The 13,585-nt window shown below is 50.0% G+C and overlaps 1 long non-coding RNA gene across 2 annotated transcripts; it reads right to left on the bottom strand.

Annotated features, from left to right (window-relative positions):
* Positions 1-467: 467 nt before the first annotated feature.
* Positions 468-12,782, bottom strand: LOC143666467 (uncharacterized). 2 transcript variants are annotated; one of them, XR_013167651.1, is made up of 4 exons: positions 12,695-12,782; positions 1,135-1,264; positions 763-896; positions 468-669 (listed from the first exon to the last, which is right to left on the bottom strand). It is a non-coding gene; the product is annotated as an uncharacterized LOC143666467 (long non-coding RNA). The 2 variants fall into 2 exon arrangements; XR_013167652.1 differs by having other exon boundaries at positions 763-865.
* Between the last annotated feature and the right edge of the window lie 803 nt (positions 12,783-13,585).

The following is a 13,585-nucleotide window of genomic DNA, read 5'->3' as shown; positions in this document are numbered from 1 at the left end:
TGGGGAACTGAGCAGGAGTCAGAGGGAGGTAGGAGAGGGAGGCCGGGAATTGACTCCCAGCTCTCTCTGTGCGGAGTGGCCACAGGCCGGCAGCTTCCTTTGCCCAGGGGTCCCCAGAGGCCTCGGTGCAGGAATCAGCCGCCGCAGGCTCGTCCCTGAAGGTCTGGAGGCAGCGATGGAGGCCAGGGCATTTGTGTTTCCAGAAGCTTGACAGCGTCCCCAGCAGCTTCTGCAGTGGCTGTGTTGGTGTCAGAAACTTCACCAGCCACAGAGACTGCAGACGCTCAACCAAATTCAATCCTAAGTGACTCCAGGGTGTTAGACCCCATAGGATAAGGTGTCTACAAGATCGCCCTGCAGGCCACGAGTTCAGGGGACCCAGGCCACCCCTACTTCTGACCAACTGGCTACAAATCGAGTTTGATAATTTACCAAAACAGCTCATAGAACTCACTGGAAGTGCTGTACTTAGGATTATTGTTCTATTATAGTTAAATGGTACAAATAAGAAGAGGCCAAAGGAGGAGACATAGAGGGCAAGGGCTGGGACGCAAGCTTTCACATCCTCAGCACGTGGAGTCAGGACGCATCTCCCTAGCCGTGGACTTTGGCAGTTGTGGAGGCTCATCGGGGCTTCCAGGGTCCCGAGTCTATGTGGGGTCTCCTAATCTAAATGTGAAAGAATCAACGTCCATGGGGTTGAACTCAACCCCCGACCCCCTCCCCTCCCAGATGGGCTCCAAGTCCCAATTCCTTAAGCACCTCATCGGCCTCTTTTGGGGGCGGCCAAGAATTCACCTCAGACTGCAGGCGTGGCTGAGCCTTGCCTGTTGTCTCATCAGCATACGAATCTTTGGGTTCGGTCCTGACCCCGCCACAGAGAACAGAAGACACACCTGTCATGGGAAATTCTGAAGATTCAGAGGTGACTTCCCCAGCAACTAAGGACAAAGCCCAGCCAAGTTTTCCATCATCCCATAGCCTTGCGTCAAGCTCATGGTTTTCCAACCCCTTGCCTGCGCCTATCAAACTCTTCTCAAATTATGCCACTTTTTGTGTTCCCCATTTTCATTAGCTTCAACGCCTCCTTCCTTTGTAACCACTCTCAGCTTTTCCCTTCCCCTGGTGTCTTACCTGACATTTAGGTCATCTGGTCCAGAGCTGGGCTGTGCATCTATACCCATCAGCTTGGTTCAATCAGAGCAAAGCACAGGATTCTTCGATGGCGTGTTGTCTTCTTGCTCATTATATTAGCTAGGGCTCTCTAGAGAAACAGAATCAGCAAGAGATATCTGTAAATATAAAATTTATAAAAGTGTCTCATGTAACCATGGGGATATAGAGTCCAAGTTCCACAGGGCAGGCCACGAGCTGGCAGCTCCAATGAAGTTCCTCAGAGAACTCTCAGGATAGGCTGGCTGGCTAAAGGAGGAAGTGATTGTCTCTTCTGAGTCCGCCTTAAAAGCCTTCTGGTGGTTAGATTAAGTGTCACTCATTGCAGAAGACACTCCCCTTAGCTGATTGCAAATGCAGTCAGCTGTGGATGCAGCCAGCGTGGTTATGATTTAAGTCCATGAAATGTCCTCATAGCAACAGACAGGTTAGTGCTTGCCTGACCAGACAACCGGGCACCACCACCTGGCCAAGATGACACATGAACTTGACCACGACATTTACCCTCTCCTGTTCTCTTCTCATCTCCCACCATGCAAAGGAGGATGCAGCAGAACATGTCTTCTGGCAGCCATCTTGTGGCCATGAGGGAAACTGGAATGAGGGAGAAGTCAACAAGGAGAATGGAAATGAAAGAACTACAGAGAAAACTGGGTCAGGTTCTGCTCAGACGGTCCTAGCATTCTTCAGATTCATGAGATAAATTTTGTTATGGTTCAGCTAGTTGGTGCTGGACTGTCCATCATTTTCAGAATATGCCTTCAAGAGATTTACTAAAGATGGGGACCCCACATTCTTTTCATTTCCCCTTGTTTCTACGAGTGGATTCTAATCTGCTCTTCACCCATTTGCATTTCTTCCTTAGAACTTGCAACTGATCAAATTACTTCCACAATGAAAACCCGATGCTTATTTTCTTTAAGCAACCACTTTCATTCCAAGCCTCTCCAATCACACCCGCTCTTGCCCCAGCATCTCGCATCATCTTCCATTAGTGTCAGCATCGGAGCTCCCGAAATAAAGTGCCGAAGAACGATAACTGAGTTGGGTTAATTAAAGATGTGTATCATTGTTGGAGTTGTCTCTTTGGAACCAAAAAATTAATTATGTTTCCTTGGCCTGGTGACCAGATGTGGAAAACAAACCAACAAATACACATAACTGTTTGCTATCTACCGTTCTCCCAATAAATTATTTCTCGTCCACATTTGCTTTTTCAGATTCTTTGGGTACTGGAGGATAAAGATCTGGTGGGGTCTAAAGAAACCGACTTCAGAGAGTTGGCGTGCCTTGGGAATGCTCGCTTTCTTCCATGGAGAGAAGCAGGACGCAAAGGATGAAAGTTTCAGGGACCCCATCCCAAGGGTGGGTCCTTAGCTTGGTGTTATCAGAAACGTGTCTGTTTGCTGGCATCACAAAACTCCAGTGGGAAGAGGGAATTTCCTCTAAGGGAAACCCAGATGCCATGAACCGAACTTCTGAAGAAGAGTGTGGGGTCGTTCCCCCACCCTTCCTGGTGTGCTCCGTGCACAGTCTGCTCACACATGCCCGTGAGTGCCTCGTGGGCTGTCCATCGTGCCGTTAGGGAACGGTCCACATGGTCATGCCTTCTGCTGTGGACGGGCATTTGAGCTTGTGCCCGCCTGGGGCAATTGTGGCCATCCGTGCACATTCGCGCTCCCCCGTGACCGTTAGGTGGAATTGCCGGGTCATGGGGCACGTGTGGACTCTAGCAGATATGACCCTTTTCTGAAATGGTTGCACCCCTTTACTCATTAGAAGCACCCAGGAACGAGTTGGAGCACATAGGTTCTGAAGTCAGCAGTGGGTTCCCAGGTTGGGAGGAGAGCAGGTTTCTGAGGGTCAGGTGGCCAGCTCTTCTCCATGGCCCATCCCTGCCAGAGGCTGGCCTCCTGGGATGGGATATTCGGAAAATGTCCCCTCCAGGTGGACTAACGTCAGCATTTTTAACCTCAGCCCTTGGAGACGTTCCTCTCTTCCCTCCACTGGCCATTAGGGAGGCCCAGATCACGAGTGTCTGCCTGAGACTTATTTATTTAAGGGAACCCTCTGCTCCAGCTGGGCACACAGGCCAAGAGGTTCTTGGGCCTTTTCCACTCACAAGTTTTTGCTCATACTTCTTTCCTTCCCAAGAATGCCTTTCTCTCTCTCTGTCCATCTAAAGCTCACCCAGCTGGTGCCGCTCCCCACGGCCTGCCTCCTCCAGGAAGTCCTCCAAGACCTCCCCAAGGGACAACTGACACAGTGTGAAGGTCCTTTGGAACACTGAAGGGAAAGTCTGCTTTGGGGATCAGCTCGGGGTGTTTCTGGTGGTCCCCCCGTGTGAATTTCCCAGTGCCTTTGTAGCTGACCTGACCTGGCCTGGCAAATGAATAAAAATGTCATCCCCCCACCCACCGTCCTGAGTCATTGGTGCATGGACTGGCTGAAATGTCCCAGGTGACTTCTCCTCAGCTTTTCCACCAAATCCCGGACTCATTCATGCAGGGTGGGCTTGAGAGAGCCACGGAAGCTCCATCCTGGGGAACAAATTAGGATTTTGGAGTTTTAGGGGGTTCTTACGAAGACAGCACCTGATGGATGAACCTGAGCTCTGAGCGGGAAGCAGGGTGACTGCCAACGTCTCCCTGCCAGCCTCTGGAGCTTCTGTTTGCAGATAGAACGGGTGGCTAAGGGGTTTTACAAATAATGTAATGAAGGGCTGTCTGCAAAATTGCCAGCTTAGAAAGGCTAAAGCGAGAGCTTGTCTGATCAGATTTTAAGCTCTGTGATTAACCAAAAACACGGCTCAAAGCTGCCCAGAGTCCAAGAGATACTCTGAGCTGGCGGGGAGCTGCCACTGACATTTGCGGGTGAATCATGCGGAGACACCAAGATTCAGGCATCCCCCATCGTTAGGAAGGAAGAGCAAGATGGGACAATAAAGAAAGAGACTCCAGACCACCCAGTCCCTGGATCAAAGATGTCCCATTACGGCAGCTTTGGCATGCGCTGGGCACAGTGTCACTTTGTGTCTTTGTTATTCTTTGGAATCTGCTACCAAAATTATCCTTTTCGGCTCTGCGTCCAATTTATGGATGGGCACGTATAATTACACCCGTATTATACAGTTGCACAGAAAATCCGGTGGCTGTGGAATCTCATTAGTGTTCCCTTTGGTAAATTGGCATCCTAGACCAACCCGACGAAGAAGGGGGCTTTTCTATAAATGGCAAGAGGCAGGGATGGGGCCATGGGGTCTGCCTGAAATGTTCCCCGATTCTGAAACATATTCGAGTGCTTGTTAGGAGCGTAAATTCCATTCTAGTCACCGCCAAAATTGACTTCTCGTGTCTCAAGGGAGAGCATTGGCTGCATGCAGGATCTTTGGTATATTGTTTATAGTTTGCTTATTTGCTTAATTCCAAATTGGAGATGCCCAGCAATGGCCCCCTGGTCATTTATGCAGGCTAAGGAGGGGCTGAGATATAACATTTCAATGAAGAGACACCCCAATGGCTTATTTGGTGTGTGACTATATCTCAATAAAATTGCATCAAAAAAAAAAAGAAGAGAAAGAAAGAGAGGCACCCCAGCCCATCTCCCGCTTCAATCCATCCCTCGTGTTCGGCCAAGCAAATTCTGTGAGTTCAATGTCAACTAAATCCAAGAAATGTTGTTGTAAACATTTGTGGAAATAAATGACGAACACCCACGTAGGAGCAAACAAAGGCTATTTGTTCAGAGCTGGCTGTAGCAAGGGAGTCAGTCCCGCTACTTGCATTTGGCAGAGACTCAAAGACAGGCAGAGGGATGGGGAAGCTTTGGAGTGGAAAACACAGAAGTCAGGTGTGCCCTGATGGGATGCTGGCAGTGTGGGGGCTGAAGGCAGGCTCCCCGGAAGTGGGGAGTCCTTTGGGATGGGTGTGGGCAGCCCATTTGGCTTTTTCCAGTGGGACCTAAGTTGGAATCAGGATCTTTGCCTTCTTGAACCCTCCAGAGGAATCCACCAGTCCATTGTCCTCGTGCTGTCCCACTGGCCCTTCTGACATTCAATTCAGATGGTGACCCACCTGGCTTAAAACCCTTCAGAGCCCCACCCCTGGCTCTGGGGTAAAGTCTAGACCCCTTGCTTCATAATAATAAGGCTCCTAGTCAACTCTCTCTTTGCCAAACTTTTCATCGCTCCACGAAAACGCCTCACACCTGTTAAGTAATCACTGCTCATTTTCCCCAGCCGCATCTACCAGTAACCTCTTGTGCCAGTTTGAAACTATCGTGTACCCCAGAAAAGCTGTGTTCTTTAATCCTGATTCAATACTGTTGGGTGGGACCGTTTTGATTGAGTGGTTCCACGGAGATGTGTCTCCACCAATTCAAGGTGAGTCAGTTACTGGAGTCCTTTAAGGGGGAACCATTTTGGAAGAAGCTTCAGAGCCGACACAGACAGAGATGTTTGGAGATGCAGAAAGAAAATGCTCCTGTGGAAGCCAGAGGACCAGTAGATGCCAGCCACATGCCTTCCCAGATAGGCCTTTCTTGAGTCAAGGTATCTTTCTCTGGATGCCTTAATTTGGACATTTTAATGGTGTTAGAACTGTAAACTTGTAACTTAATAAACTCCCTTTATAGAAGCCAACCCATTTGGGGTATATTGCATTTCCAACAGAATTTGCAAACTAATGTACCTCTAATATGAGTTTTCTCTCTTTAGATTTGCCTATTCTGGTTACTTCCTACAAATGGGATCATACAATACGTGGCCTTTTGTGTCTGGCTGCTTTCTCTGATGTTTTCAAGGTTCATCCATATTGTCACACATCTCAGAACCTCATTCCTTTTTCTGGCTGAATAATATTCCACTGTAGGGAGAGACCACATTTTATCTATCAGTTGAATATTTTGGTTGTCTCCATCTTTTGGCTATTGTGAATAATGCTGCTCTGAAGGCTTGAGTGAGTAGATTCTGTTTCTTAAACGTTATAGGAAGGAAGGGAGTGAGAGAAGGAGGGAGGGAAAAAGGAGAGAGAGAAACGAACACAGAACTGCAAGGGGTTTTCCAGCTCTGCCCCCACCCTCCCTACCCCCCACCCCCCACCCCAAATCTTCCCCATCTTCCCCTCCCCCCCAGATTCTTCTGGCTTCCTGCTCGGCACATAACGAAGCTCACTGTGGGAGGGATTTGAGGATGCTGAGTGAATGAGTGAATGGCTAATACGTTTCAGAGCGTCTTTAAATGGAGTTTTAACCCTTCCATTGACTGGCTTTCCCAGGCCCGGGCGCAGCGGGGACAGCCTCCACCTAAGGGATTAACGGGGTCTCCTCTGGGGGGACCTCCAGGAACCGAGCAGGGAGAATGTTTCTGCCAAGGCGAGGAGCATCTACAGAAAATGCAGCAAATGCCAAGCCCCACAAATTATTTCGTGAATTTCACGGACACCGTAAATATTACATCGCCCATTGCCTCTCTCCCATCAGCCAGGGAAGCAGGTACTACATGCATTCAATGCAGTAATTAGATGGACTCGGTCAGAGACCGGCCTGATTCGTAAAAAAAATATCGCCACTCGTGTCAGAGAAAGTCCAGAGTTGAGTTGTCAGTTGTCTCATAAAAGCTTCGAATTTTATTTTAATTCCAGTGACATTCGAGGCTGGTAATGGCCTCAGCAAAATCCAAATGAAATACATATTTTAGGAATTTTAATATAAGCAATACCATCAATGTGCCACTTTGGGGGATGAATTACTTATTTTGGGGGGCTAAGAGGCGAGCAACACAAGCAGATGAGGGGCCAGGAAGAGTAGCAAATGAAAGTGCGAGGCTGACGCCCACCTGGTGTGTTGTCAGCTTAGGGACCCGATGACCCGGCTTGCAAGCCCCAGACATCCCCAAACCAAGCTGGTGGGCGCCTGCCCCGGAAATGCCTACCGCCCTGCCTGTCTCAGCTTTGCTTTTCCACGTGTCCTTGGAAGCATGTCGTTCTGAAGCGTCCTGAATTTTTGCTGTGGCGATTCTTGCAGAGGGTTGGATTGGTTTCCCTAAAAAGATCCGCTCACATCCCAAGCCCCGGGTCCTGCGAACCTGCTCTTATCTGGAAATACTTTCGCCTTTGCAGGTGTAGCGAATTAAGAGGAGGTCAGGCTGGGATAGGGTGGACCCAAAATCCAATGTCGGATGAGCTCAGACGAGGAGAAGGATGCAGGTGGGCATGGGACGGGGAGGCAGGGCTGGGAATCAGGTGCCACCAGCCAAGGAACACCTGGCGAGGCGCCTGCCCTGCAGCCTTCAGACAGAGCTGACCCTGCCGACGCTTAGATTTCAGGCTTCTGGCCTCCAGAGCGGCGGCAGATAAAAATTCTGTTGTTTTTAAGCTGCCCGAATTTGATGCACTTTGTGACCGAGGCACTAGGCAGCTAACATCAGTTGCCATCTAGAAAACAGTCTAAAGAGAATTTTGAACGTTCCGTCTTATTCGGAACTGGGAAGGGGTCAGAGTTTTCTTGCACATGTCATTTACGGAATGCGTCTGGGTTTTGTAAAAATAAAGTGCTCCAGGTTGCAGAGGGGGATGTAGGACCCTCTGGGGACAGCTGCATGTCTGAATGGGGGGGGCTGGCGTCCCAACAGGTCTTATGTTGGCAACGAGTCCCACCGGCCCGAGGGCGCGAAGTCTGGATTTGTTCTGTCCAGCAGACCTTTCTGCAGCAATGGAAATGTTCTTTCTCTGCATCGCCCAATTCGATGAGTATGAGCTGCGTGGGGCTGCCTGACTCTTGGAAGATGGCTAGTGCGACTGAGGACCTCAGCTCCTCACTCAAAACCTTTATTTGATTCTAACTGATTTAAATTTTTAAACGTGTCACCTATCGGTAGACTTTCAAGGCTCTTCGGAACAACTCGGACACTCGAGCCTGCTTTTCCGATGGTAAATGTCGTGAAAGTTAAAGACAGAGCAGGCATTCCTGATGAAAATTCAGGGTCTGAATTGAGGCGGGCAGTAAGTGTAAGATGCACACCAGATCTGCAAGGTTTAGTCCCCCAAACGGTCGACTATTTCGTGAATAACGTTTATATTGACTCCATGTCAGAATGATAAATGTCTGGGATATAACGGGTTAAAGAAAATACATTATTAACATTAATTTCATCTCACTCAATTTACCTCTTCAATGTGGCTACCAGAAAATCTGAAACACACATGTGGCTTGCAGGGCGGTGCTGGTCGGCAGAGCTGCCAGGCCCGAGCCAGGCCCCCGCTGTGCAGGGTGACGGGACCTTGGCTTTCATGGACTCAGGGCTGGGGGGAGTTGGATGAAGAGACAGAAAAAGCTGGAAAATGGCAGCATCGCAGGAATGCATGAGGTAGTCCCCTGTGCGTGTCGTATCCCTTGGATCAATCTACAACCTGCACAACTGTACATGGCATACAGCTGAGGGCCCCAGTGCAGGCAGTTCCCAGCTGGGGAGGTCAGTAGCCAAGGACAAATGGGTGTCCTGGCACCAGGGACAGACAGTGCAGGACTCCCCAAAATCTCAGAGACCACACGTTCAGAACAAAAACTCAGGCCCTGGGATGAGCTGGGACTCAGCATCAAGGGATTGAGAAAACCTCAACCGAAAGGGGGAAGAGAGAAATGAGACAAAATAAAGTGTCAAGATTTCAGAGTTGAGAGGTTATCCTGGAGTTTATTCTTATGCATTAGATAGATATCCCCTTTTTAGTGTAAGGTCTATTAGAGAGGCTGGAGGGAACTGCCTGAAAACGTAGAGCTGTGTTCCAGTAGCCATGTTTCTTGAAGATGATTGTATAATGATATAGATTTCACAATGTGACTGTGTGATTGTGAAACCCTTGTGTCTGATGCTCCTTTTATCTACGGTATGGACAGATGAGTAAAAAATATGGTTAAAAAATAAACAAATAATAGGAGGAACAAAAAGGTTAAAATAAATAGAGTAGATTGAAATACTAGTGGTCAACGAGAGGGAGGGGTAAGGGGTATGGCATGTATCAGCTTTTTCTTTTTTATTTCTTTTGCTGGAGAGAGGCAAACGCTCAAAAAAATGATCGAGGTGATGAATATACAGCTATGTGATGATATTGTGAGTCAAGATTTGTCAAGAATGTTTGTATGTTTATTTGTTGTTCACAATAAAAATATTTAAAAAAAAGAAAACAAAACACTCAGGCCCTCTGACTATAAGAGCCTTGTCTGCCGTCTCAGCTCTTCTGGAAGGGCCAAACGTTGCAGGATCAAGGAGATTGTAGCAGTCGGGGCTCTCCAGAGATACAAGAGCCAACGGGGTCAATGTGCAGTTCTGTATGTATTAAGGGATTTGTTTTAAGAAACTGGTGCATGCGACTGTGAGAGCCGGCAAGTCTGAAATCTGGAGGGCAGACCAGCAGCCAGCCTGGAAGCTGAGGTGTAGCAGCCTCGGGACAGAATTTCTTCTTTGGGAAACCTGTCTTTTTTTCTCTTAAGGCCTTCAGTTGATCGGATTGGGTGGGTGGGGGAGCCCACGAGAGAAAGCTCTTTTACCTAACGCTAACTGAGGGTAGATGTTAGCCAGTTCTACAGAATACCTTCATGAAAACATCCAGACTGGCACGCGACCACGCCACCGGGCACCATACCCTCCCGAGGTGACATACAAAAGTCCTGGGAGCCCTCCCTTAGCGGGTGGAGGATCCCATTTAGGCAGCAAAATCCACAAAGCCCGAGGTCAGGGGGGTATCCTCTGAGCAGCTGGTCACTGAGAAACAGGACAGGGTTCTGATGTCGCCCCGGCCAGGTTTTAAAAGAATCCGAAGGCATGTGAAAATCAGACCGCGGGTGGGGTTCGGGGCTGCAGAGCGGGAGTAGGCAGGTGGCCGGGGAGGGGGTGGGGGTTGGGGGCAGGTGGCCGGGGAGGGGCCCGTGGGGTGCCCAGGCCTGGGGTGCAGCAGCCAAGGCCCAGGAGGTGTCTTCTGTTCAGCGGGAGGTCAACGTTTGGGATCTAATGGGTTAAATAAAGGAGGCAAGGCCACGGGTGGAGGGTGGGGGCCCCTGGCTCTGGCCTGTCACCCCACCAGGACCGATGCCTTCTGTGTCTGGTGGGGCATGAGTTGTCCATGGCTGCCTAAGAAGAGAGCCCTAAACTTAGCAGCTGGAGACAGACACTTATCAACCTTGGGTTCTGTGGGAGGAAGCCCGGTTGGGTGGTTCTGGCTTAGGGCCCCACATTAGGGTTGCAGCTGGGTGGCTCGGCTGGGCCTGGAGGCTCTGCTCTAAGACGGTTCAAAGTGGCTTATGAGTCAGCTCTTCACCCCACTAACACCCCCAGTTTACAAAAGGGGAAACCAAGTCACAGGAAGGTAAGCTGCTTGTCTTCAAGATCAAGCAGCTGTAAGTGGGAGAACTGGGCATCCATGGCCAGGCCGTCCCCACCCACAGCCCGACTGCTGCACCCAACTGCCTCGCCAGGGAGTGGGGGGTGCTCAGCAGCCAGACCGTGGCCTCAGCGCACCGCAGGCAGAGCAGAGGGCAACCCGTCCTCAAGGGACCAGAGCCCAGGGCAGGAAAGTCTCCTGCAGAACGCTGGATGGAGGGCAGGCCCAGGAGAAAAGAGTGTGGGACTTGGAGACCAAGGTCCTGGGTTCGAGTCCTACCATTGACTGGTTGTGTGGGCTTTGGCAAGCCTGTTAGCGTCTGAACTGTGGTTAGCTCACTTGTTAAATAGGGTTTGTTCATTCCTTTGATACTATTTACTGAGTGCTTTCTATATTCCGTGTACCTGGGGGAGGGCAGGGTGGGAAAGGAATATAAACAAAGAATTATGCAAATGAGATGATTTCAGGATGAGTGCTGTTATAGAAAAAAAACCACAATAAAGACATAGAGGGTGATGAGTTGCAAGGGAGCACCTCTGCATTGGGAGATGACATCTGCGCTGACACCTGAAAGATGAAAAGAGGATGGTAGGCAAAAGTCTGAGGGAAGAGCATTCCTGGCAGAGGGAACAGCAGGTGCAAAGGCCCTGAGGCAGGCATGAGCTTGGGGATTGAAGGGGTCAAATAAAGCCTCATATCTGATTCTAGCTCAGGGGCTGGGCAAGGCTGGTAGAGGGAGGGAGGGATGGACTGATGGACAATTGCTTAGCCTGGAGGCCTCAGAAGGAAGACCAGTGAGTCAGGCAACAGTCTGCTGATTGCTGCCCCAAATCAGCCACACTTGGGGTTGCTGATTTCCCACAGAAGCCAACTGCTTGGTATCTGTTTGGATTTGTCATTAGGGCACTAGTAGTCCTACTTTAATTTTTCCATTGTTTCTCTCTCTCAGTGATTAATTCCAAGAAAAATGGCCGGAGAGGAAAATTATCAGATTTGCAATGAAAATGTAAAGCTGTGTACAGTTTCCAGCACTGGACAGCAGTCCTGGCTGGCCCAGGAAGGTGCATGCAGTTGGTGCTCCATGTGTGCTCAACATGCATGACAGTGTCACCAGGCAGGATGCCCTGTCCAGCCCCTCACTGCCCTTCCAGGGCTGGCCCCTGGCATCTCCCACCCCAACGTGAATTTGCAGAGAACCATGGGTGTCCTGGGCACAGCCCCAGCCCCCGTCCCCCATGGCCGGCAGGGCTGCAACAGGTCTCCAGGAACCGGGGTTGATAGGCTTCCCTGGAGACAAGCCCCCAGGCCTGAACAGCCTTGCACGGTCAGTCCTGTCTGTATAAGGCCAAATCTTTCCCCAGTGGGAATCCCATCTGCCGGCTCTTATTCCAGGGCAATTCCTTCCCCAGCTCTCAGCTCCAGCAGGAAGCAGATCCCCCATGCTCCTGCCAGCTCCCAGCACCTGCAGCTCAACTCCCGAGCAGACACAAGAGGCTGCCATTTGCAGAGCCTGCAGCCCCCAACTTTTCATCTTCCTTCTGTTTGTCAAAAATGACTGCATCACAGCAAGTAGGCGTGGGGTGGGGTGCGGGATCCCAGCTCCCCAGGAGCAGAAGGGGGGCCAGGGGCAGTGAGGTGCTCCTCTGGGCCGGTGAGGCTGGCCTCCCCCTGGGTCCCTGCAGAGTCCTGGGGCTCCCAAGTCCCCTGCTCATGACCCCTGCTTTTCTGTTTACGCTCCCCTGACGGGCTCCTGAGGAAAACAAGTTAGCAATTTCCACCCTCCTTGGCCCCAGGCCTCTTCAAGCTGAGCTCGAGCCCTCCCCACCTCTGCAGATTTTAGGAATAATTTCTGTGTAATTTGGGATAGTTCAGTAATTTTCCAAAAATACGTGAACAGACTGCTCTGCTTTTTTATGTAAATATTGTTTCCCTATCATAATAATTAGGATGATATTTATCATTTATTAAATTCTTATTGTATTCCAGGCACTGTGACCTTGGGAGGGAGGGACTGTTATCGTTCATGCTTCCCAAATGAATAAACTGAAGTGCAAATAAACACTCTGTGCAAAGTCACATTGTGCGTGATGGTGCACGACCGCCTACCTCCAGCAGACACCAAGGATTGGGGGCCCAAACGCATTCCTTACCTTGTTTTCTTTGCCCTCCTCTTCTGAAGAGGATGGAAAGCTAAAATACTCTCCTTCCCAGGCTTCTTTGCAGCTAGATGTGGCCAAGTGAACAGTTTGGGCCATTGTGATGTAACCAAAAAGGACCAGGTAGAGGTGCTTTTGGAAAGCTTTATAAAAGGGGCAAAGTTAGCCATTCGACTTTCTCCCTTTATGCCTCCTAGAATGCAAACGTGATATCTGGGGGCACAGCAGCCATTTTGTGGCCTTGAGGTCAAAGTCCCCATGCTAAAAATGGGAGAGGTCGACTTCTGCGCCAAGATGGCAGCTTAACAATGTGCACATTTTAGTTCATCCTCCAGAACAACTACTAAATAACCAGAAACAATACAGAACAGCTCCTGGGACCACATCAGTGACCGGACACACAGCATACCCCAATCTGGACCACCTGGACTGGCTGTGAGTCCCCCAAGAACCGTGAGTACCCCAAGCCATGGCAGCTGGTGCCCCTCCCCCACAGGCCACTTCCCAGAGGGGAAGGGAAAGAGACTTTACCAGCAACAGGGGCTGAGCCCAACCAAACACCAACTGTGGAATTAATTAACAAATTCTGACCACTAAAAATAGGCCCCCAGCTCAGGTGCACCTGGTCAAAGCAGAGGTCGCTCATTTTTGCCCCAGTGCCTTCCCCAGGGGAGGGGTGAAGCCCAACTCAGGTGGAATCCCTCTCTCAAGGAATTCAGATACCAGGGCTTGGTAATGTGAAACCATTAAAACCAGCCTACAACCTCTCCTCTGTCTCCACCATGCCCCCAGCCAAAGTTAAAGGTACCACATCACTTTATGCTGGTGGGACCTGCAGGTAGACAAGCACCACATACTGGGCAGGATAAGAAAAACAGAGCCCAG

This window comes from Tamandua tetradactyla, chromosome 23, assembly GCF_023851605.1.
Source record: "Tamandua tetradactyla isolate mTamTet1 chromosome 23, mTamTet1.pri, whole genome shotgun sequence".
NCBI lineage: Eukaryota > Metazoa > Chordata > Mammalia > Pilosa > Myrmecophagidae > Tamandua > Tamandua tetradactyla.
Note: the sequence above shows the minus strand (reverse complement) of the source record. Positions and strands in the feature narration are given on the sequence as shown.